The sequence below is a fragment of the Passer domesticus genome, chromosome 4 (genome assembly GCF_036417665.1).
Source record: "Passer domesticus isolate bPasDom1 chromosome 4, bPasDom1.hap1, whole genome shotgun sequence".
Taxonomy (NCBI): domain Eukaryota; kingdom Metazoa; phylum Chordata; class Aves; order Passeriformes; family Passeridae; genus Passer; species Passer domesticus.
The window spans coordinates 12,826,942-12,850,825 of record NC_087477.1 but is presented as its reverse complement, the minus strand read 5'-3'; the positions used below and the strand labels follow the sequence as shown (position 1 = coordinate 12,850,825).

General features: G+C 43.9%; 1 long non-coding RNA gene across 1 annotated transcript in view; it reads right to left on the bottom strand.

The window, feature by feature from the left end:
* Positions 1-1,039: 1,039 nt before the first annotated feature.
* The window catches only part of LOC135298478 (uncharacterized), a 28,235-nt gene continuing 5,390 nt past the window's right edge, over positions 1,040-23,884 (bottom strand). The window contains exons 2-3 of the long non-coding RNA XR_010360470.1: positions 20,314-20,397; positions 1,040-5,996 (exon numbers count right to left, since the gene is read on the bottom strand). This is a non-coding gene — a long non-coding RNA (uncharacterized LOC135298478). The remainder of the gene's footprint in view (positions 5,997-20,313; positions 20,398-23,884) is intronic.

The following is a 23,884-nucleotide window of genomic DNA, read 5'->3' as shown; positions in this document are numbered from 1 at the left end:
ATAAGAGAAATCCTAGTAATAAAATACTGTATTAATGAGGCAGCACACTTATGCTGAGATCCTTGCCCCAGGGTGTAAGTTTTTCTGTCTCTTAACCTGCAGCACAGATTTTGCAGTGGGTGGTGTACATTATTCTGTAGCTGTTAATCCTCATGTGGTTTATGTCCTCCCTGTGCAGGTGGGCAATCACAACAGCTTATTCTACTTAGAGATGGAATCTACTGTTGCTTTGCCCAAAACTTTGTGAAAAGCTTTTTGAAAAATTTTGTGACTTTCTGGTTTTGGAACTGTGGGTTTGACAGTGGTTGGGTTTTTTGTGTTTTGGTGGGGTTTTATTAGGTGCTTGTTTGTTGTTGTGCTTTGTTGATCAGGTGAAAGTGAGTGTTGCTGTGTTCTGTCCGAATCTTCTTGCAGCTTACACACCTATCACTGCAATGTCTGTACACATTTTAAAGTATTCATCTTCACAGCAGCAGATGTGGAACACACAACTCCTGCAGTTCTGTCGTTGCAAACATAGAATCCTAGAACCATTTAGGTAGGAATAGACCTTTAAGGTTACGGAATCTGACTATTAACCCAGCACTGCCAAGGCTACCACTAAATGATGTTCCTAAATCTGACGCAGAGCAAGTAAATCCTCTCAGAAATCAGTGTGTAAACATATGGTATCTCCCTGGCTTACTCTCCAGACTGAAAACTGTCACAGGAATGTCTGGAGCGATGTTCTCTTGCTCCTGTGTTGAGGTTCTGTGGTCTGGCTGCTCCCAGTCTCCCCACCTGTTATTCCAGGGCTCTGAGGACACTGGGACAGGCACTCCCTACTTCTCCTCTCAAAACCCTCTCGCAGCACCAAGGCCACACTTCAAAGCTGCCTGCAGTCCACAGAACCTTTTCTTTCACCTCAAGACACATTTATGGTCTTTACAGAGAGAAGGATGGCTTTTGACATTGAAGTTCATCATGAGTTTTAGAGAACAAAAAATTATTCTTCCTGACAGAACCAGCTTTTTCTGGAGCTGTGGAGATTCCTTCTGAACCTGCCTGTAATTAAACAGCAGTGTGTCTTATTAGGCACACAGAGCAGTTCCTCAGATGGTGTAAATTGTCAAAACCTCCCTTGATTTCAGAGGAACTATGACAACTTATAGGAGTTATAGATTAGTCTTAGTTCTCCAGCAGCAGTTCGAGATATGCAGAACTTAATTAACATCAAAAGTGCAAAAAACCATAAAGGCATACCAGAATGTGGTTTGGGTTTCTTTGAGTATTCATATATTTAATTAAGAAATAAGTCTATTTTGTTGTCTTGATGTCTCAATAAATTGTTAGGGGTTTTCATCTCAACATTTTGGCTCTGGCTCAAAATGTGTTACAGAATCAGAAATGTAGGGATGAAATATGGATACACTTGGAGCTGAGTTTTGTGCATTAGAACTCAGTTAAGGCATTTCTGGCTTCTGCTGGCAGTGCATGCCTTGTCCTGGGGTATTCTTGTTTCCAGATGTCAGGGGAGGACTTGCTGCTTGTGGTGCACTTAAGCATGAAGTGCTGATTTGCAACAACATCAACAGCAAAAATGCTGCCCTGTCCTCAAGTAAAATTCTAAAATGTAAAAAACATCTGGATTCCCTGACTCCTGGCTTTCTCCAGCTATACAATCTCTTTTCCAGCTTCTATTATCCCTTCATTATGTCTGGACACACTTGTACTGATGATAAAGGCAAATCAGTGCATACCAGCTCTGTAGTGACTTTTGTCTTAGGCTTTTATTCCTCTGTAAGGTAACTTTGATACCCCAGTGTCGCTTTGTTCCTGTACAGCTTTGGAGGTATTGGTTTCAGAGAGTGTGCTGATAGAAACTGATGTGGAAATATCTGTTAAACCAACGCACATTCATTTACATCTGGCATTAGAGCTGCTCCACGTGTCTCTAATTACGTGACTGTTTTATGTCTTAGGTGCTTACTCAGCTATGAAAATATAAACTGCAGTGTTTTAAATACTCCTATTGAGGTACCATCAAAGAAAAAATTGGGTTTGTGCTTAATCCACAGCCTGACCTTTGTCACCACTTCCCATTTGACACTGAGACAAGGGTTCCTGGTGAGTGAGATGGATGTCTGTGTGTATCCATCAAGCCTTCTGGGCTCTGCCCCACAATTTCCTAACAGAATCCTTCCCAGCTTCTGCTTCGGCCTGAAGGAGCTGACAGCTCCTGGGAAGTAAAAGGGGGCAAGGCTGGAGCTTGGAGAGAGAGGAGCTTTTTCCCAGGCCACACTTAAGGGCAGCAGGAGAGACTAAAGCAGGAGCAGGTTTAAGCTCTGCTCAGCCCCCTTGGGTTTGTTGTTTGTCCCTGTAACATGTGACACTGTGTAAGAGCTGTGTCCCCTTTGCTTTGTTCTCATGATGACTCTTCTTGTGACTTCCCTGCTGGTCAGCAAGTCAGTCTGGTTTTGTAAATCCTTGCAAGAACAAGACTAAAAGCAGGTGCATGTCCCATTCACCCGATTGTCTCACCCAGAAAAGCTGGCTGCTGCCCCCCTGCATTGCAAACTGGCACAAAACCAGATCTAGGAGCCTTGGTCATGCCCCCATGTCCCCTTTCTGGGAAAGCACAGGGAATCATGTGCTGTGTGACCCACAGAGGCTGTGCTTCACCAGAGAGCACCACTGGACTCTCTGGGGCCCAGTGCTCAGACAGAAGTGGGGTCACCCCGTTGTGCTTCTGCTCCCAGCCCCAGCTCAGGCTGGGCCAGGGGCTGGTTTGGGTGGTGGCACATTTTGTACAGCCCTGCTCACAGTACCTGCAAGGGGCTCCTTACAGGGCTGGGCAGGGCTCTGCTGTGCCCTGCAGGAACTTCAGCAGAGCCATTCCAGCTCCTGCTGATCTCCAGCCAAGCCACCAGAGCCATTCCAGCTCCTCTGATCTCCAGCCAAGCCAGCACCAAGATGCTGACTGATGATCTCCATGGGTTGGGACATTTCTCTCCGTGTGACACCAGCATTCTGCTGCAGGGCTGCTAAGGAGGGCAGGGAAAGGTGCTGCTGGCAGAGAGCAATGCAGGCCAGCTGCTGGCAGAGCAATTATCATGAAGAGTACATCCATAAAATGAAGTGATGGCTTACAAATCTCAAACCCCAGCATTTCTTCTTTGATTATTAAAAACAAAGGGGCTTGAACTCTTGGTTTGATGGATTAAGTGATTATTTTTTTAAAAGAAATTTTGAGTTAGTCAAACTGGAATGATTCATAAAGTAGCTTAATTAGACCAGAGCTCCAGTGGGAGTCCCCTTTAACACATCTACAGAGCCTCTTTTAATACTCTAATCCACCTCTGAATTAAAGGTGAAACCAGGAGTGGTAGTTTCAAAGGAGGAACTACAAAGAACATTTATCTTTCTCTTTTTGCTCTTCTGTCCTTGCCATCTAGATATCAAGCTTCCATTGCATTCTAAGGATGACTTTTTTTCTAGGTTAGCTCACACAAGCAGAGCTTTTTATATCCCATAATTTAAAACTTAAAAACCCTCTAAGTGAAAAATCCGTTAGTGATGCACTCCCAAACTGGTGTTCTAGAATTCTGTAATAAATGATCCTGTTGTGCAGGGTTTTGTTTCACCTCCTAGCAATTCTAAAAAATATTAAGTCATCCTATTATAATTTGTTTTCTGCTTTATCTGGTGCTATAGGAGGAGACCTCATGCTAAAGTTCCTGTAGGGTGGGAAATCCTGAAATGGGAAATGGAAGTGTGCCCTAAGGTCTGTTTTTAGACTGATGTGACTAGGCTGTGCTTCAAAATAAAATTTTAAAAAACCCACACAGACCTGTGTTCAGCAAAAGGGAGGCTAAAGACTTGAAAATGCTCTAGTCTGACAAGGGAAATCAAGATCATGATGTTGTATTTACTTTGAACTGGCCTTCTCTAGAGAGGTGAGATCTCTCTGCAACATCTGCTAGAACAGAGTTAATAATCTAAAGAAATGCTTTTAATGTCTCACTGCTATTGATTCCCTTTGCTTGAGGTAGGAATTGCTTACGGACTTCCAGCACGAACCCTAAAATACCAGGATGGTGGCAGAAGGAATGGTTGTGGTTTTTGATTTGAATATGCAATACAGTTCAGTGTGAACAAGGCTCTCCAACCATCTTTTGACTGAGGTTTCCTTTTAAAACATATTTTTCTCATGGAAAGAAAACAAAGGTGAATTAATTAAAATGAACAAAGAAAACCATGGATGGAATAATTCAGAGAGCACTCCAAGTGAATAACAACTTGACACGTAACCATTGTACTTCTTTATCCAGCTCATTCCTGCATTACTCATAGCACTAATGTTCAGCAGGTTACGTCTGAAAAGATCTGTAATGATATTTTGGAGTTGCGTCTTTGCTCTCTGAGGACTTTGGGGCACATTAGAAATAATATTCCAAATATTGTTTGCCACTTCATACCAGTGATGTGGCTACTGCCTTGTGTGCACTTGGGTTTACGTTTTGCTTATTTGATTTTAAGTGTTCCAGAAATGCTGACACACTTGGAGCATGGCTTCTGTGAACTGAAATTATCACATAAAGTCTAAATACCAGTAATGGAGGTATCTGTTAGAATTTGAAGGGTAGGCTTGAAAGAAATAAATGATGAGAGGACAGTAGGTTGATTTCTCCTGGTGGCACAAAGCTTTTATAAAGAGAAGTGTTTTAGGAAAGTAAATACCACGCTGAAAAATGGACAGAAGCAGAGAGCAGCAGTGTGGGTGTTTCTGTGTAAATCTGTTACAGCCTGGGCTCCCATAGATGGCAATGTTGCATCACAGATGGTTTCAAGCCGTGTACCAGGGGTCTGCCAACTCATCTGTGCTGATGTACCTTAAGGAAAATTGCTGTTACAGTAAATTTGATGGTGCACTTCCCTTCAGTCAGGCTGTGACTAACACACAGTAATGCACGCCAAACCACAAAACAGAGCTTCTTTAGACGTGAAGGAAATTAATTCTGTAGATTACCTAATTGTAGGTTGTAGGGGGAAAAGTCCCAGTTTAGCTCAGTGTCCTGTTCCGTGACCAGGTCACAGCCAGCGTGAGCCCTCCTTTAATGCAGGTGCTTGGACAAACCCCTGAGAAAAAGGACCCAAGTTTGTGGTGTCTGTCCTGGACACAGGGTTTGTAGAGATGTGTCTGGGGTACGTGAAATCCTCTGCATTTCTGATTGTATCCCGTGTTTCTTTCCTGTGGGACACATGGGCACAATTATCATTATGCTTTCCTTTCTTTTGTGCTCTTGTGGTTTTGTTGTGTTGTCAACACAAGGCTCTGACTTCCATCTGTCTCAGCCCCCTGGGTAATTGGAACACTGAAAGATCCGTGCCCCTTTAAAACAAATTCATATCCTAAATTTCTCTCCTATACTTATGTACTGCCTGAAATCTCTCCTATGCTTTCCTGCCTAGGTTGTGAAGTACAGAGATGGTTAAGTTATTTTTATTACATCTCTGTTCCAGCAGTGATACTAAGGACAAGCCCCACTGTAAGTGTTGTACTCAGCCCTGGAGCTCAGGCAGTGAGGCTGAAATCTGTGGCACTCCTTGTTTCACTGACTGTTTCCCAACAGAAGCGATCCAAGGAGCCTCACAGCAGCTTCTTGTTGCTGGCATCTTGGAATTCTTGACAGGTTAGGAAAGAAAAGTAACCAACAGGAACAGAAACCAGAGATACAAAAAGAAGTAGAAAAAAATCCAAACTTTTGCCCAGTGTGAATATGGGCTCTCAAATACTTTGCTGCATGAGTGGGTTTGGGTTGTTTTTTTTTGGGTTTTCTTTAACTCTGAATTCAATTTTCCATCCAGGTTTTGTACCTAAAGCCAAGTCTCCTCCTGGGCATCCAGATGCTTCCCTAGGAGCTCTCCTGTTGCTGATGTGGCAGTCTGTGCTGGCAGCTAGGGCCTCCTCTCTGGAGCCACACGTCTCATCTTCTGCTCTCTGCTACTTCAGGAATCTGGAAAGAGCAGGGAAGAGCAGGTTGTGGCAGGCTGTACTAGCCAGGGTCCCAAAATAGGTGGATGCAATGAAAGAGAAGAATTACAGGAAACTCACAGTTAATGCAGGGTCTGTGCCCTGTAAATGACAGTTTTCAGCTCTTAACTCATGTGATATTTGGCAGAGTGGGTTTTCTGCACTTCTGTGGAGTTCACATCCCATTAATTCACACATTCAGGGGTTATTTTAAAGTGAGTTAATGACACCTCATGGCATTTGTAGCCATCAATCTGTATGATCCTGATTTAAGATGGAGCACACAGTGGAGTATTTCTGCCCAACCATTTCTTGGATTTCAATGTTTGTGTGTTCTCAACAGACATACTGTTTAACACTGGTTAAAAACATTTCCAACTTGTATAAACACAGCAGGGACAATAAGCAGTTCCCAACACACCCCTATATTGGGAAATACAAGAATACATATATTAGACCCAAAAGAACAGTTAGAAAGGAGCTCTGATAAATTTATTTGAGGCTTTCTAGAATGACATGAACACTTGACATCTTTAATAACACATTTTTCAATAATCAGTAACTATCCCACACAGCTGTTCTTTGTGTTGCTGTTGTTATTTTGCTGCTAATAAGTCATTGGCAGTGACATTCTAGTGCAGAATGCTTATGGAAAATGAAGAGGAGTCAGCAGCATATATTGCAAGCTGATGTCAGTCATAAATAGGAGTAGTGCTTATGGCAGTGGATCTGTCTCCCATCAAGCAGGAATGAGGTGTGGAGTAAGGACATGAGGATGTTCTCCAGAGCTCTGCTCTGCATAACTACAGCCCATTTGCATAACCTCAGGGGTTGGGATGATCCCCTGTAACCTGGATGTAAGAATGTCAGATTCCTTGTAAAGCTCTGTAATTTGAGAGGCTTTGCACACATTGGTGAGAAGAATTATAACACTGCTTCTAGAACTATTGAAATGCTGCCAACTGGATTATTGTCAGAAGAGGAAAACTTAATGTTTGGGTCAGAAATGGAAAACTCCATAGTAAAGTGTGTCCTAGAAGTTTAGTCATGCAAAAGATTGACTGAAGTTATAATTATGTTTTGAGGTTTTATGTCCAAGTGGTAGCAGCTTGCTGCTTCTCAGTGCTGGGGTTATCTTCAAGAACTTCTCATTTTGACTTTATGAGGAAAACTGGGTACGGACCAAGCAGCAGAGGAAGTGAATATTTGTGTGCAGGGTGTAAGAGAGGGAATTATTTTCATTGTGCACAAGCCTGGAGGTGGGAGCTCGTTTGAGTTACTCCAAAAGCTCTCCATCCTGCCTCGAGGCCCTGCCACAAGAAAGCCACGAGTCCTGGGCCCTGCTGGCACAGGGGCTGTGGCTGTGTGAGCGCCCCGGGGCCCTGAGCACCCCTGGCCCCAGCCGGGCCCGCAGCGGTGCGGGAATGCCGGGGCCAGGGCAGCGGCTGCGGCTCTGCAGCCTCTGTCACACAGCGCCGGGGCACCCACAGCAGAGCCACCGTGGGACAGCCGGCTCTGCTCAGCCAGCTCCTGCCCTGCCTCCGAGCCCTGCCTTTCCCAGGCACCGCAGCAGGACTGACGGGGAGCCGGGTGCCCTGGACACGTCTCTGCCACCTCTGGCATTGCCATGTAATGAGGATCACACCCGGCTGCACGATCTGCAGGGCAGGGATTGGAACCGATTTTGGCTGTCAGAGGTTCAGAATCTTCCTGTGTGTGTCTGCGAGGCTGACTGCCCAGGAGGGAGAACAGCTGAAAGTGCACTGACCAGAGATCCCCTGTCCTCAACTGCAGTGTGGGGATAGGCAGGTTCCAGTGGGATACAAATAATTTCATTTCTGGATAAATCCAAGCTGGGGGGTGTGTCTGGTGTGAGATATCTCCCATGGAATCTTCTGTGTCCATTGCAGTTAATACAACAGCAGGAAAAATCACCCTCATTAAATAAATAATGGAGAAGGCAAAAGGCTTTGAGCCTAACAAAGATGCAGAATTAGAGTTTAAAGTGTTCATTGATTATTATCCACTGCTTTTCTGGCTGTGTGACTGCACAGGCATGCAGATGTTACCAGCTGGAGATGCTCTTTAGATCAGCATTTCACGTCCACTTCTCCAGGCACCAAGATCTTTTCAAACAAAGATGCAAATCCACAACCAGTCCCAGTTTTAAACTCAGTTCAGGTGAACAGGAAAAGTCACCAAGGTGCCAGAACACTGAACTCTTGGCCCCTCAGCTGTTCTGACAGAGTTAATGTTACTGTGCAGACAGGGCACATATATGACCTCAAAACTGATTTCTAAAATCACAGTGGTGAATGTTTTTATTTATTTTTATTTAATTATTTATATTATATTATATTATTTAATTTATTTAAAATATATTTATTATTCACAGTGGTGAATATTTATTTCATTTTCCTGAATCAGCAGGAAAAAGTATGTTTATTGTTGTGCCCACTCTGGGAACCAATTCTCCTTCATACAAAAGCACCCTTCTTCTTTTTCAAGGAAATACTAATTTAATTGAAAAACTAAATTAATTCCTCATCATTCACAATTCAGTTTTCTGTTTGTCCATGACCAAAGAATGTTCACATAAAACAGGTCCATTTAATTGTAGTTCAGTAATGCCATGCAGCTTTCTGTACTGATAGAATGAAGCCAAGTCAGCTGAAATAGACATAGGTGTTTCAAACCCAGCAAGAAGATATGAATATGAAAGTTCTGCTATTAGAAAGCTAAAAACTCATTTGCCCAGTCTTTAAACTCACTTTGTGGTGGTTGCTATGCTGCCATCTCTGCACCTCCTTGATGGAGCTTTGAACTATAGCAAAAGAAGTCTTTGGAAATAACAGACCTGAACTAAACTGAAATCCAATGTGAGACCATCCTGTAAAGTTTTTATAGTGGATAAAACTGTATATTTGGCAATATTTAAATTGGCTACTCTGAGGATTCAGCTACCCTCTTCTTCCGAGCCTACAAGACTTTTTGTGTTTCCAACACTTTTTGGTAAGTTTTATCTGTTACTAAGCTTATACTACTGGCATTAACACTGTTTGTTTCAGGGTATGTGCAAGTTGCAGCTACTGATAACAGCACTAGCTCTTCTGCTCTTTAATGTATATGGAAATGGATCAAACTCTCAGTTAAAAATGTATTTGCATAATGGGAAAAAGTAGCCTGCATTCAGGTGATCCATCACAAGACTGCTAGGTGAGTAGTCTGGTGGTCAGGAGGCAGAAAGATAATGCCAGGTAAATGATCTGAAGATATTTTATTTGATTAAAATGCTGTAACAAGCAGATTGTTGGGAGAAGAAACATGGCAAAGAGAGTTTTCCTTTTGGAAAACCAGGAAATGCGGTCAGCTGTGAGTGTAAAATGTTGTGGTAGATTTCTTTTAAGATCACATCTGCAACAGCCCTTTTAGGGAAATCATATGTGCCATGAAACCAGGAGGAAGGAGGGTCACGTGTGGATGATGAATTCCACCTAAGGGAATTGGTGGTGGATAACTTGGGTGCTGCAGCTGGAGAAGACCTGGAGGGAAAGGGGATGAAGCTGCTGCTGAGCACTGGCAGGTCTCTGCTCCTGGTCCAACCAGTGAGGAAGCATGGTATGGCTAAACCTCAGGTGCCAATGCAGGCAAGCAAGGACAGCCTCTTGTTTAGGCTTGGGCAGCTAAAAGCAGGAAACATGAGGCATTATTCTGCAGGGCCTAATGGCAGCGAGATGGATGGGATCCCCTCATGTGACTTATTTCACCTCCAGAGTGATTGTTTCTGTGAAATGAAAATAGATAAAATGGGATACCAAGAGATCCATCTGACTGCTGTGAAAGCACCTTAGGAGAAGCATTCCTGGAGGAGGAATATTGGTCATGCAGCAAATCCCTGCTCTCGGCTTCTGCCTTGGCACACCTGTGTGTGTACCCACATGCTTGCACTGGGGATTGGTAATTCCTCCTCATGGCTCTGAAAGGCTCCCACGTGGTTCCTCTGCCTGGCTGTTTGTCACACGGCTGTCACTTCTGTGCTTCCATACTGGAGCAGAGAGGGAGGGATGTGCTTGTCTATAAATACCTTCACTGTAGTGACTATAAAGATGCTGAGGAATTATTGAATATTTAAAAGATGTAAAGGATGGAAACCAGAACAAAGGAAGTTCCTTTTATGCTTTAGGAGAAAAAGGCCTTCTTGAGGGGAGGTCAGTGTGACAATGACTTACGCAGAGAAAGTTCACTGTGACTGTAAAGGTGATGATGTGAGTAGTTGATAAGATACAGGAGAAAACAGAGAGGCATGGAAGAAGAAACAGTAAATAAGAAGTAGTGTGTTGTAGTAAATAGCTTGTAGAAAATGGTAATGCACTGATGAGCAGCCAGAAGGGAGAGCCTGGCATTCCTTCCCCATCCCTGGGCTGTTTAGGATTCTGCTCCAGTGACAACAGCAGCTCTTCATGGCCAGGGGAGGGAAGGCACACCAAGATGATCTAGGAGGCCCCTCTCAGCTTTAACATCCCCAGGATTCATTTGGCTCCCTCTTGGCACAGGAGTGAACTCACCCTACTCTGATTTAACATCTAAAGTTTTCATTTTAATACCCTTGCATGAAGGGGAAAAATATTACAGCCTGACAGGAACTTTAAAAAGTGACTTGCTATGGGAAGAAGTGCATTTCTGCTGTTGTCACCAGGGATTGCTCATTTTCTGCCCACTGGCCACAAGTGCATTAAAGGCTCAGGAATGGTAACACCAGTAATAAATAATTATCCTAAGCTGCAATATGTGCTGTGCAAAGACTTTCAGCCATCATAAAGATTACTTTCTGTACTGTCAGATTTCTGTACTGTAGAATTACAAGGATTTATTTTGCTGAAAAGAAAAAGCCGTCTGCTGATAAGATCACATATCAAAAATATGCAAAAATGTTCCCTTTGCATTGGCTAGGGCAGGGACTGCATTCCTCTTTTGCATCCTAATTTGGAGACCCAAGAAGTGCAGTGCTAATATCGAGTGTCTCACCAGTGTTTTCCCTCTGTTCAGCCACACAGCACCCACTTCTCATTCTTCCATTCATAAGGTACAAGGAGAAGGAGGTGGTTGCTCTGTAGGAGCAGAGTGCACTCTCTGTAAGACTGGTGTGCCATCCTGGGTACTTGCTCCTTTCTGGAACATCAGGAAGGAATAGAACTGAGCCTCTTTTCTTACTGACGTGCACGGAGAGCCCAGCACAGCAGAGAGGGAGGTGGAGAGCACATGGTGCATCCCTCTGCCTTTTCTTGGACAGCTGGAGGTACCTGTTCTCACTCAGACTTATATAAATGGAGTGGACAATTTCCTTGCTCTCCTCTCTTTAAGATTGCCATATCTGGGAAAAGCTGAGCTTTGCTCACCAGGGGAGGCTCTGAGTGATCACAGCTTTGTTGAGTACACTTTATGAAAAGGAGGGGAATGCTTTGAGGATTCTGATCTCTCCTGCTTTCCTGGCTTTCCCCTAGGAAGGTAAACAGCAATTATTTGTCCAGGGCAGACAGATGCATCCAAGATGTTTAATTTCCACCAACTGCAAGGCAGCAGGTGGGGAAAATTTTTTTTTCCTGTTTATTTCTTGATTTCAGTCTTCATTTTTCCCATAAGATCTTTGTTTTGTGTTTTGATTTCCTCAGTGACACAATATTTTGGGAGCTTTATCTGTACAAAACAGATGGGAGTCTATTCCACTTTGCAACTTCAGTGTGCTTCTCTTCCCTTTTAGAACTCAGATAGTCAAGAAAGCACACAATGCAGAGTTAGCAAGGTCCTTGCACAGTGACCTTGATATCTTAACTCTCCATCCATCCACCCCTCTGTAGTTTTTAAACTCTCTGCTGTTGAGTTGCTTTACTACGTGTTCCTTTCAAGTCTAAGCAGGTTGCTCAGACTTCTTCCCAAGCATTCTATAGAAAAGCACAGGCAAATACATTCAGTCTGAATTTCTTGCATCACTGGCTAAGCATTCATACTTGGGACTATCTTTTAATTTTTGGCTTTTCCCCTGCTTTTGACCTCAGGTTTTTGAACTGCTGCATTTCAGGTGACCTGACTGCCTTGTGAACTCCCAGTCCCCATCTTTGAACCTCCTTCTCCTCTTCCAAAGTCCTTGGTATTGATGGATTCAGGCAGGTGATCCCATGACACCTGTACATAATTTACCCCGAGGTTTCTCTGGAAACAGGACTCCTGTTTGGTGCTCTTGAGGACAGCACCTTCCTGCCCAGAGCCATGCACAGGTAATGAATGAGCAGCAGTCTGCTGCCAGGAAGGGAAGCTGCTGTGCTGTGCTGAGGAGGTCACTCACAAGCAAGCTCCTTCTCTGTCAGGCCTGCTCCTCTCAGCTGGTGTTTAAGATTGGAGAAATTTAAGAGCTAGTCAGGAGAAATGGTGAAACAATTGAACACCAATGAGGGATGAATAAGGCAGAGGCCAGGTCTGCATTGCAAGAGGAGAAGCAGAGACAGTCAGCCTTTGCAGTGAGACACACATTCAAAGGCATGGCAGGTTCAGCGAATTGCTTTGATAATCTGTCTCGTTTTCTGAATTAGTGAAGTTTCCAACGGAGGATCAACCCTCCCATTTCACTGCCTTTCCTGTGAATTTGGTTTTGAGACCATCAGCTTTTCTCTCCCCGTTAACCATGGTAGGTACAGAGCAGAGCTGTGAACACAGTCTCTGAGAAAGCAGCCATGCCACCGCGAGCCATGAGCAGAGTCAGCTGCACTGCTCATAGTGCTGCCATACTCCATTGAATGGCAGCTGCCACTTCCAGGCCCCGGGAGAGCAGAGCTCAGGACTGCCAGGCTCCTCTGCAGAGGCACACGTGGCTGCACGGGCAGCAAACTTCCCTCTTGGGAATGCCATCGTGCCCAAGAGCCCATTGAGCCTCTGGTGTCTGTGTCAGGGGCAGGGCTGAGCTCAGACAGGGACTGGATCCAAGCTTTGCAGCCACTTCCTCTCTTCATTCTGGGATTTACAGTCCAAAGCCAAAGGGAGATGGGGGCACAGAGGTGGGAATAAGCAGCGTGGTGGTTTTCCCAGCCAGGGCTGGCAGAGCAGCTCAGGTGCCAGCACAGGTGGCAGCTGAAGGCAGCCTCTCCCTCAGACTGTGGGCAGGGCAGGAATCCTGCCAGAATGGCCACAGCCTCTCGGCGAGGGAGTTGAAGGGAGCAGATCTGACAGCTCATACCCACGTGTTCCTTAGCTGTAGTCACTCTAAGTAGGTGTAAATTGCCTACATTTTAAGAACAACTTTCTTGTTTTCACTGACATGCCAGTGAAGTTCTGGCAGTTTTCTTAAACATGATAATTTTGCATAAAAGACAAAAAGGGCCTTCAAGGGAGCGTGTAAATCAAATGCAGCCTGTTTTAAAAATCCAGCTGGCCTTTATCACTCTTGTTCTTCTGTGCCACAGGGTGTGTCCTGAGAGCAATGGCCAAATTAAGTGAGCTGCACCCTAGTAAAGGTAACCAGTGCCTGTTTAATCCAACCCAGACATTGTCACGACCCTTCATTTTATACCAAGTTCCTCTAGCCCAGCATCTTGCTTGCAAGTTGGAATTCAGATCTGAAATGAGCTGATGCTTCTTTCAAGATGTTTCTTCTGCTCCCTCCTCAAAGCCCTTGCCAGCCTGCCTTCAGCAGTAACATGTCTGACAAGGGTTTGATTCTTTATTCTTAGGCCCTACTTCACTTATTCCACATTGCATGAAAGAATCCCAGGCCAGGCCCAGAGAGTCAGGAAAATCCTTCTGAATCTCTGGGTTTTCTTCCCATTTTGCTTTGCAATATCTTTCTGTCAATTGGAACAAAATTGTCAAACGAAGTAAAAATCTGGTCTTCATTATAATGACCTCAGCAAGGAACAGCAAACAAAGAAGAAAAAATCTCCAGCCCTGTGGGAGCATCCTGCAGCACCTGTAGTCTGCCCTTTGATAAACACAGAGAGAATGTGAGGTGCTAATGATACATTGGACACAGAAAACAGGTGCCAGCAGGGGATTTTTTTACCTGCATTATTCCCACAGAGCTTTTGAAAATAATTATGCCTTTTTATACTATTTGAATAGCTCTTCACGCCTGCTGTATTACAATTGCACAATTCCAACTATGAAATCACTAATTAAAATGTATTCACAGCAAGGTTATTTATTCAAGTGAAGTAGTTGGGGTGGACAGAACACTCTTGAGACTAAACTAGCCTTTCACCTATCAAGCACAATGAAGAGAAGGCGGGGGGGGAAATAGAAACAAAAGGTCTCTATTCCAAATACTTCTGCTTCACTTGCATGTCTGAAGAGTGACGGGTGGGAGAAGTGTCCTTGATTGCCATCCAGCAAAAATTATTTAACGATATTTCACTTTTCCAGTAGCCAACAGGAGTCCTGTTCATACTGGAAATCTCAAAATGGAGGGAAGGTAGATGGAAAAATGGCAGAAACAGGGTGGAAAAGCTGTTGAGCAGAGAAGCTGCTGCTGTCCCAGCCATGAGACAGAGCAGCTTCCAGTGCAGAGGGACAGATCAGTTGGTGCCTTCCCTGTCTGAGCCAAAGGTGCTCCCAAGTGGGAAACAGAGTTAGGGGAAAGTGCAGGGAGTGCACTGCAGGGGAAATGAGCCTGTCCTTGGAGCTGTGGGAGGGCATTTCCTGTGCCAGCCCTGTGCATGTGACCCCTTGGACTTGGATTGTAGAAACCTGTCATGAAAATTGATGGAGAGAGCTTCTTGTCCTTCATCCTCCATCACCAAGTTCTTTTGTGTTTGAACCGTGTTAGTTCATCTTGTGGGACTATGAGCGTTAGTCAAAGCAGGACCTTTAAAGCAGCAATTGCTATAGAACAGCTATAGCAATTAAATTTGGCATTGTGAATGCAAGCATCATGGCTCTGATGTTCTAAGGACTTGCATACAATCAAGAAGCAACCTATATTGAGAGCACCAAATGTTCCATCAAAATGTTCTTCATGTCAAAAGTTTGTTGCTCATGAATAATCTGAAGCCAAGAAATTAAAAGTTTTATCCAACAAATAAGACAGAATATTAAATATCTAACTTCAAACTGAGCTGCTTGGTATGTCCTGCAGTGAGCCTGGAAATACTAGAGCTGCTGTGTTTTCTCAGTGTGTGATTTAGCACAGCTTGCACATGGAGTAAATCAAGGCTTGGTTTTTAGCTGGCTTCTATGTTCTACAGGCTCTCCAAAGGCAGGCTTGGTATACAGTATAACAGGGGGAAAATCCTTGTAAAGACTGGAAAAGCTTTGTGTTTGGCATTCACCACGACAAACCTGATGTTTCAAGACAGGTGTGGCTTTGGCTCCTCAACTTGGAGCGTTTTCCAAGTGGCAGGTTTTCAAGAAATGAACACTCACACTTGGGAAAGGCTTCCCCACCATCAATACTTGTGGGACTCAAAGCCACGCCTTGCTGCAGGCAGTGTCAGCTCCTGTGAAATGAGCTAGAGCCCGTCACAGCAGAGGAGAAATGCTGAGTGTCAGCGAGGAGGGCTGTGCTTTCACTGGCAGGGTCCCTCTCCTTTGGCTTGGCATTCCTCAGGAAGCTTCTTCCTGGGTCAGGTAGCTGCAGTAGGATGCAGTAAGGTCTGTTGCTCTGCTCAGCCTGTAGGTGTCCGTGCCCTAAAGGCAATTTACTCATCCATTTTTCCCAGAGAAACTGGGACTAAAGTAAAATTCCTTTGGTGTAGGAGGAGCTCCAGCTTTAATTCCAGCTGAGGCCAAAGCTTCAACTCAGCCAATGCTGTTATTTTGGCTGGACCAGTATTTTAAACGGCTTGAGGCACAGAGAGCTGGGTGGGAGGGGTTCCTGACAGCTCACAGCTCTAGCAACTAGGGAAATGCTAATCCAAACCGTCAGTGTTTTCTTGGACACATTTTAAACCTGTTACAGCATCCTGTTCTTTTGCTCATGTGATTTCTGGTGGCAGTGCCTCTCATAATTAGTCTTTTCTGAATAGGTCCCTAAAAGTGCATAAAAATTACCTTGGTCATACTCCTCATCTGTTATAGGTAATGCACTCGCTTTTAACCTTCCATTTCATCTTGTTCTAGCTAATAAATTTTTGATGGGCACTGTGAAATTGTTTTGGAGACTGCAAAGGCATTTCAGGCAACAATGTTTTTTAAGTGCCTGTTACTGACTTCGGTGAGCAAGAGCAAGGAGTCACTCTTTGTACACTACATACTATCCTTTGCTTGTAGGTGTTTTGCCAGGCACTCATAACAAAATGCCACTTCCCACCTCCAAATCTCATGTGAAACAAAGACTGAGATGAAATCCCTTGGATTACACGGGTGGCTGAGATACAGCACGTTGTGCTTTTGGACAGGCTTGTTCAAAAAAGAGTTGAAATCAAACAGGATCCAATGGGGTTGTGCTTTCTTCCCACCACATTTTTACACTTCCATTAAACAAATGCTCATGACCACATGATCCAGCAGTCTAATCCCATGGTAGCAAATCAAGATCCCTGTTTACAAATACTTGTGTGCATGAATGAAACTTCAGAGCAAGTGTTCAAAGATAATTGAAAAGCTACTTGTTTTCATCAGAATTTCTGAGCAGTGGCTGTGTTGTTTACAATGATTGAGATGTTTTGGCTATCTGCAATAGTTTTCTTTCACACCAGAAATTTTGGTCCTTGACCTTAACAAAAGGAAAATTGTAGTCAGTGTCCCACATCTGTTCAGCCTTCTCAAGGCAATTGTGCTTCTGCCAGCCACACTGTGCTGCTATCAACCATCACCCGAAATGACAGCTGAAAAGCTGCTCCTGGAGAATTTGTATCCCCACTTAGGGCTGCACACATCCATTGAGCAGGTAAATAGGCATTTCCATGGATGCTTTAATACCCTATTATTCTGCCAAACCAGATACCACAGCACTTTTATGGGGGAAGCTCGGAGCGGCTCCTTAATTATTTTTTGCTAGATGCTTACATAAAGTCCTGTAAACTTCAAGAAATATATATAATGTTCAATCATGTGGCAGCAATCCTGGTGTTCTGCTGACAGAAATGGCTATTGGTGTCCATCTGGGAATGTAATTCTCAGTTTATTTACTGGCACAGAGCAAGCTATCTTCTTTTCTCTCCGTTTCATTTTCTCTTCCCTGTCTTTGTTTCTTCTTTATGGGTACTAATTTGCTCTTTGGTGCTTGAGCCCTTTTTCTGTGTCCATCCTTCTGCTGCTCTTGCTTTGAATATGTTCTTAATTAGCATTCCTAAATGTGCATTTATAGGTATGCCATGGTAGGTGGGGGGGACTGAGGGAAAAACAGCACTAAAAGAGCACAGTTCTTTTCAGAGGAAAGAAAAGAAAAAGTGCAACTTCAAATGTTCTCACTTTCCATTAGGTTTTACCATTGATTTCTGCATTAGCTCATTCACAGTGATCCTGAGTGTAAAGTTAAATTATCTTGTCCATTATAAGTAGGGAGCTTTAGACCCCAGTTCAGCAAAACAAATCCACTTAAATGTTTACAGCTAAGTCTGTGCTAAATTTTGCATTCAGCTAGGATTTTAATAGGCTTATAGAATTTCCACCTTCGTTCTCAGCCTGTCATGGTTTTCCCTGGCCTCAACCAAAGAGTGCCTTGTCCTAAAAAAACTGGAAAGAATCAGCAAACAAAACTGAGTGCAGCAATATTTCCCTTTTGGAGCTGGTTTTGGAGTCTGTACATAACTGTGGTTCACAATTGTGGCTGTATCAGAGGAGTGAGAGAACTTGGTTCCAGCAGAAGAGTAAATGGCAGCTGCAGTGAGCTAGAAAAGAAGCAGGAGCAGCCTCTTGTGAAATGCCAAGAGCAGACCCCAGGTGGCTGTAGGGGCTGTGTGGTGCACATTTGCTCCCTGAAGTCCCCAGAGCAGGGTCTGAACATAACTGGGTACCTGTAGGAAAAGAAGAAATCTGATCCCACAGTGTTCTTTAAAAAAGGACACCAAGCCAAGACACCAAGCAAGAGCTCTGGCTAAAATCTGGAGCTCACAAAACTCAAATACACTTGTAAGACTCCCAGTTAGAGTATATATATTTGATTTTCTCACCTGGAGAATGATGAAGTAACTGCCTCACTGGTTCATGTCTCTGATTATTTTGCCAAGGGGCACTTGACTGAAGCTATTGATCTCAGTGCCAATGAACATGTTATGCAGGGGTTAATGCAATTTTGTATCAAGGTTCCTGTTGCTCGTAGATCCATAAACAAGGCTGTACTCCCAAGGAAAGCACAGGGTATTTCTCAGTGATGAGATAAGGTTGTTTCAGTAGAAGCTGGGACCATTTGCCAGAAGAAAGTGCCCTGCCCACATGAAAATGCCCCTTGAAATAAGAGCTGTGATGTTTGTGCTCTAGTTGTAATACTGGAAGATGAGAAAATGCAACCTGTGAGACCTTCTGAGTAAGATTAGAAACAAGAATCACTCTGAAGCATGTCAATAAGTTGGACAGAAAAGAAATCTGCATTTCTGTGGGTGCTGAGTTCAGTCTCAGCTGGAAGCTCATAATCCCAGTGTGTTTTTCCCTGCAATGGGGCTGTAAGGCAGAGCAGAGACTGCAGAGGCATCAGGGAATTGAGCCCTCAGCTGGGCTTGTTGTCCTAAGCTCTCCTGTCAATACAACAGGAAAATCCCAGAAAACCCTGCTGAAATTCACATATCCATGTCTAAATTTCACAGGACATGGAAAAGAGTGCCAAGGGCTTAGTGGCAGTGCCATTAAGGCATTCTAAACTTGTAAAATAAGGGAAAATGAATGCAGCTTAAAGGAATACCAAAAAAGCACAGCATGTACCAAATTCTGATTGGGATTATGGGAATTTGCTCTGACACTACAAAAAAGCAGAAAGAGAGAAGCAAAAGTGTCTGTGGTTTACTGGCTGTCCTGCCTAAATATAAACTTCAGTTAATTTTTAGTTTGATATTTGGAACAGAAATATTCTGAACATTTCACTAAGTAAACCCTACAGGAATCCAGGTGGTAGCTGGATTTCAATATGGTTGTGATGAAAGATTGATAAATTTAGATGTCCAGAGTGGGCTGGAATGTGATGTCTCCATACAGAAACATATTTAATGTGGGTGTTGACAGAAACACTAATACAATTGATGCAGCTACCTTACCTTCCAGCAAAAGCAGAAAAATCACAAGAAACAAGCCTGCTGCTTTGACTCAGTTGAAAGACCGAATATTATTACCCAGATACTAAGGCTAAGAGGAAAAAATAACAGATGTGTCTTATTTTATCTGTCTGGGCCTAAAGCTGTTATTTAAACAATATAACCTTCCACACAGGAGGTTTGAGGAAGAAATCCTTGGTTCTTTAGGCTCTGGCATGGCAACAAGGCACAGTGTAGACACCCTTTAGTCTAGCTGCAATTCACTTTAGAATCCCAGATGAGCCTTGGCTTAAAAATCATAAACAAGGCATAAAAAGAGAGACTGAGCTGTAAAGTGTTATTACCTGGCACTTTCCATCACAGTTAGTCTATAGCAAGTTCTCAGCTGACAGGTTCCTTAATTTAGAGATCTGCAGCATTTAAGGTTATTGACACCGCCAGAAGGAAGTCTCTGACTGGCCAATATAGACTATTAAAAATCAAAACCTTGTCCTTTGAAATCTGGAACTTTCTAGAGCAGCACTGTCTTTGTTCATTAGGAGACAGGGCAATACAATAAAATCCTCCTGTGATTTTCTTTTCGGGCAAAGAAACAATTCACAACCACCAAAATTAGATCAGGGCCTTGACTTGAAAAGCTGAATGAAGCCAGAAGTGAGAAATAATAGATCAAATCCTACAGTTCATGGATTCTTTATGAGAGCAAATTTAAAGACAAAAGAGCACAAAGGAAGATCTATGGCAAACCTGTGGACTTTAACTTTTCAGGAGGATTTAGATCTCATCTTTCAAGTCATGTACATGCTGACAGTGCTGTGTGGATGTAATGGAAGGTAGAGCTGATTGCAGGTGACAAAAACTGCCGTGTTTAGAGAAGGTCAGATATTCTTTTTTCCTCCCTCATGATCTCATTTTTCAGCTCTTGACCAGGAAAACAAAACACATCTTCTTGCAAGCACCCAAATGCTTGTAAGGCCTGAGGAGACTAAAACAAGTCCACCTCCCCTGAAATCTGTAACTCATTGTGAACAGAGTGCATCAACTTCTAAGGAAATCTGAACTTTCCTAACATTTTAGGGGCACATTCAAGGTTTAACTGCAGGAACCAAACAGAGAAATTAAGTGTGGGCTTACCTTGCATTAGGCACGGCCTGTGTGAGAATTCTTGCTCAGGGGTAAATATGAGGTTGTACAGATCATTTTGGAGAACCTTATTGCCTGTAAGATTAAAATTCTTGTATGAAAGCAAAACCATAAAATATTTATAAACTTCTGTTAAAAGCATAACTTAAACCAACATATTTCCAAAAGCTGTAATTACTTACTAATGAGAATTCATGAGAAAAAGGCCAAGGAATAGTTTCTGTTTACCCATGTAAGTCCCTTGGGAAGGTCACAGAGTCACAGAGTGGTTTGGGTTGGAAGGGACCATTAAAGGGCACCTGGAGCAGCTCCCTGCACTGAGCAGGGACATCTGCAGCCACATCAGGGTGCTCAGAACTCTGCCTGGCCTGCAATGTGCCCAGGCTGGGACATCTGCCACTGCCAGGCAGCCTCTCAGGCAGGCAGGGCAAGAGGAGAACACATGGATTTGCTTTAACAGGCAGTAGATCCCAAACTGACCTAAGTACAATTTGTAGCTATTTTATAGGGAACTTTTGCTTGAGCTTTTGGCTGACTTATGGCTCATTTACACATTCTTACTGGGAAAAAATCCAACCATTGGACCTGCTGATTTTCTGCAGACATTTCTTTTCAGGAACCCCTCACATGTCCTTTATGCCCCTAAATGATTATCTGTGAGAAGTGTATGGACGTTGGACAGATTGGAACAAAGCACAGTATTTGTGTCTTTGCAAAGCAGGGGGGTTATTTACTGGATCATGCAATGCTCAAAATAAACTCTCCTTACAGCATTAAATATAATTGTTATGTGGCTGATAGAATATCCTAATCAACATCTTATCTTGGGTTTACAGAGGTGTTGTTATAAACAGGCAGCTTTAACCTTCACTGATTTCAAGGACTCTGTCATTATCCATTTTCCAGGGTGAGGTCTCTAATTACTGAGCATTCTGGTGCTTAATTTCATGTGATAGGCCTGAAACTCATGGGTAAATGGTCTCACATCATTCTGAGGGCAAAGTCCTTTCTAGAGAAAACACCTTTGAAAGGAATATCTCCAGGTAATAGCTAAAAACACACATACCATATGGCAAAATATCATTAAGCAAGGCTTACCTACTATTAGGCCACCAAGAAGTTTCTTCTGTCTGACTTTTCTGGCACTGTGCTAAGAAAGCTCCACCAAGGAGGTAGTTTTTTTTTTAATCCTTTCAGCCAAATGTATGAACTCAAGGCACACTGCCCTAAGAGGAGTTCATGATTCATTGAGGAGTTTTCTTTGTGCCCTTGGCTGTTTGCTTTGAAGAAAGCACGTGGGCTGTAATTTCAAAATGCCATTTTTCTCTGTAAGAGCACTGCACCTGCTAATGAGAGCTTCTCACCTGGTCACAGAATGAGTACTTGGGGTTTTGCAATTCACATCTAACTTCCCCCCCCAGCCCCGATATTTTGCTATGGTGTTTTAAGTCCACAAGCTAAGTGGCTTTCCCACTCTGGAAAGATCAGGCAGGAGCAGACATCCCTACCTACAAGTGGGCTCTCAGTGGGGAGATGGGCAGGAAATAACCCTTCCTCTTATTGAAAGCACATGCAAACTCTCTTTTTTTTCATAACCAAGAAGTTCTTGCAAAGAACTGGTTCCATTTTGGAGCACATGCAGAGCCAGAAAAGCACTCTGTCCAAATGGGATTTCCTAATGAGCTAATTCCCCTCCATCAGTGCCATTCCACAGGCAGGTGGCAGGTCCTTGGCTCAGGCACTACTTGCTGCTCCCAAGCACAGACTTGCACCAGTGAGAAGTGAAGCCAGAGGAGCAGCCAGCAAGGCTTTTTTGTGGCAGGTACAAAACTCCTTTTCTTCATTACCCTCTGCCTGTCAGCAGCTGTGCTTGCAGCAGCTGGTCAGCCTCAGCCTAAAGAGCCTTGGGGGCCATTTATGTCTCTGCTGCTCGTTCTTGCCATTCAGCAAGAGGACTCACTTGCCAAACGGGGGATGCCAAATCAGAAGTAAGTTTCTGCTTTGACCTTTCTCCAAATGTCAGCCCTTAAAAAGCTGCAGTCACAGCTGGCCCACTCCTCAGGGACCTTGTGGTCAGGAGGGTGTCACTGGTGTCTGTCCCAGCCCAGCACACCCCGTGTGGCATTGCACATGCAGAGTCTGCAGTGCCGTGGTGTAACAGGGACAAAGGGAAAAAGGAGCACGTAAGAAAATATGAAACAAACAGTTTTGACCTATGAATTGTGCACTCAGTTGTGCATGAAGTTAACATAAAAAGAACGCAGTCTTAGAGGAAAATGCTCTGACAGTGCATCAGGCTGAGAAGTCTTGCTTAGGAGACATCTTCTTGAAAGGACTTTGGTTCTGGAAGTCAGGCTTTGTCTATGTATTCATCTGATATCTTTGTTAATTCCATCTTTATGAAGATGGTTTCATAGTATATTGCAGTGTAATTGTGCAGGTTTCTTAGAACTAGAGGAAATCCAACCTCTTGTATCACATATAAAAGGATCTCTGATTCCAGAAACAGCAGTTTAGTGTTTAGGAACTCCTGGAAGACATAGCAACACTTTACCTGCTGAAAAAAAATGTATGAGCTGGAAAAAGTCCATAGGTATGACAGGTGTAGATATCATTGAACTGTCTAGATGAATCAAACCCACTTTGAATTCCTTTAGTAAGGACAATAATGCACCCTTTCTGACAAGAAAAATCCTTCCATCCCAGTGGTTTTTATCCTTTCCCTCTTGTTCTTGCATCAAGAGAGGACAGAAATTATTCTTAGATGCCACAAAGAGTTGTGGTTCTTTCTTTCCCAGCTATCAATTGTTTCCTGGATTTTAATTTTTTTTTCTGTTTCTATTAATGGTGTAGGGCACAGATTTTATGATCAAGATCAGATGTTTTGTTTCGAGGGGGTGGGGGGCTGTTATTTCCTGACAGCTAGCAGAGTTACTGCTCTAGCTTGAGGGGCTCAAAAAGAGACACATTGATTCCTCTGTGTCCCATGACATTCCAGGCAGCTGTCCAGGGTCCTGCCATTCCTCGCAGAAAAAAGCCTGCTGTGGAACCGGAAGTGTTGGGTCCTAAAAGCTCAAAAAGAACTGGTCTAGCAAATGATGTAATGCTGAGTGTGCTGATACCAGTCCCCCACTGGTGTCTGACCTGTGCCCACAAAGACCAGGAATGCTGGCAATGGATCCCTTGGGAGTTGTTCCTCCGGGCAGCTGCAGTGTGTCTTTGCAGAGGTGCAGCTCATGTCACGGCAATGCAGAGCCCTCGCAGCAGCAGCAGCCACGGGCAGGGCCCTTTGCTCCCGCAGTGTGGGAGAGAGGGGAGGGCTGTGCATCAGCACAACCTCGAGCACGACCTGGGCTTGCTGTTAATCGTTCATCTTTGCACAGAACCTCACCAAGGCTTAGGCTGCAGCGTGCCTGGTGTTTGGGTGGCCCTGGCACCAGCACTCAGAGCCCACGAGGCTCTCTGGGGTTTCAGACACTGCAAGGTTGTTGGAACCCAGGGCATTTCTCTGGATGCCCTGGATGTCTCAAAGCCCTGGCAGCGGCTCAGAGACCCTGGCAGG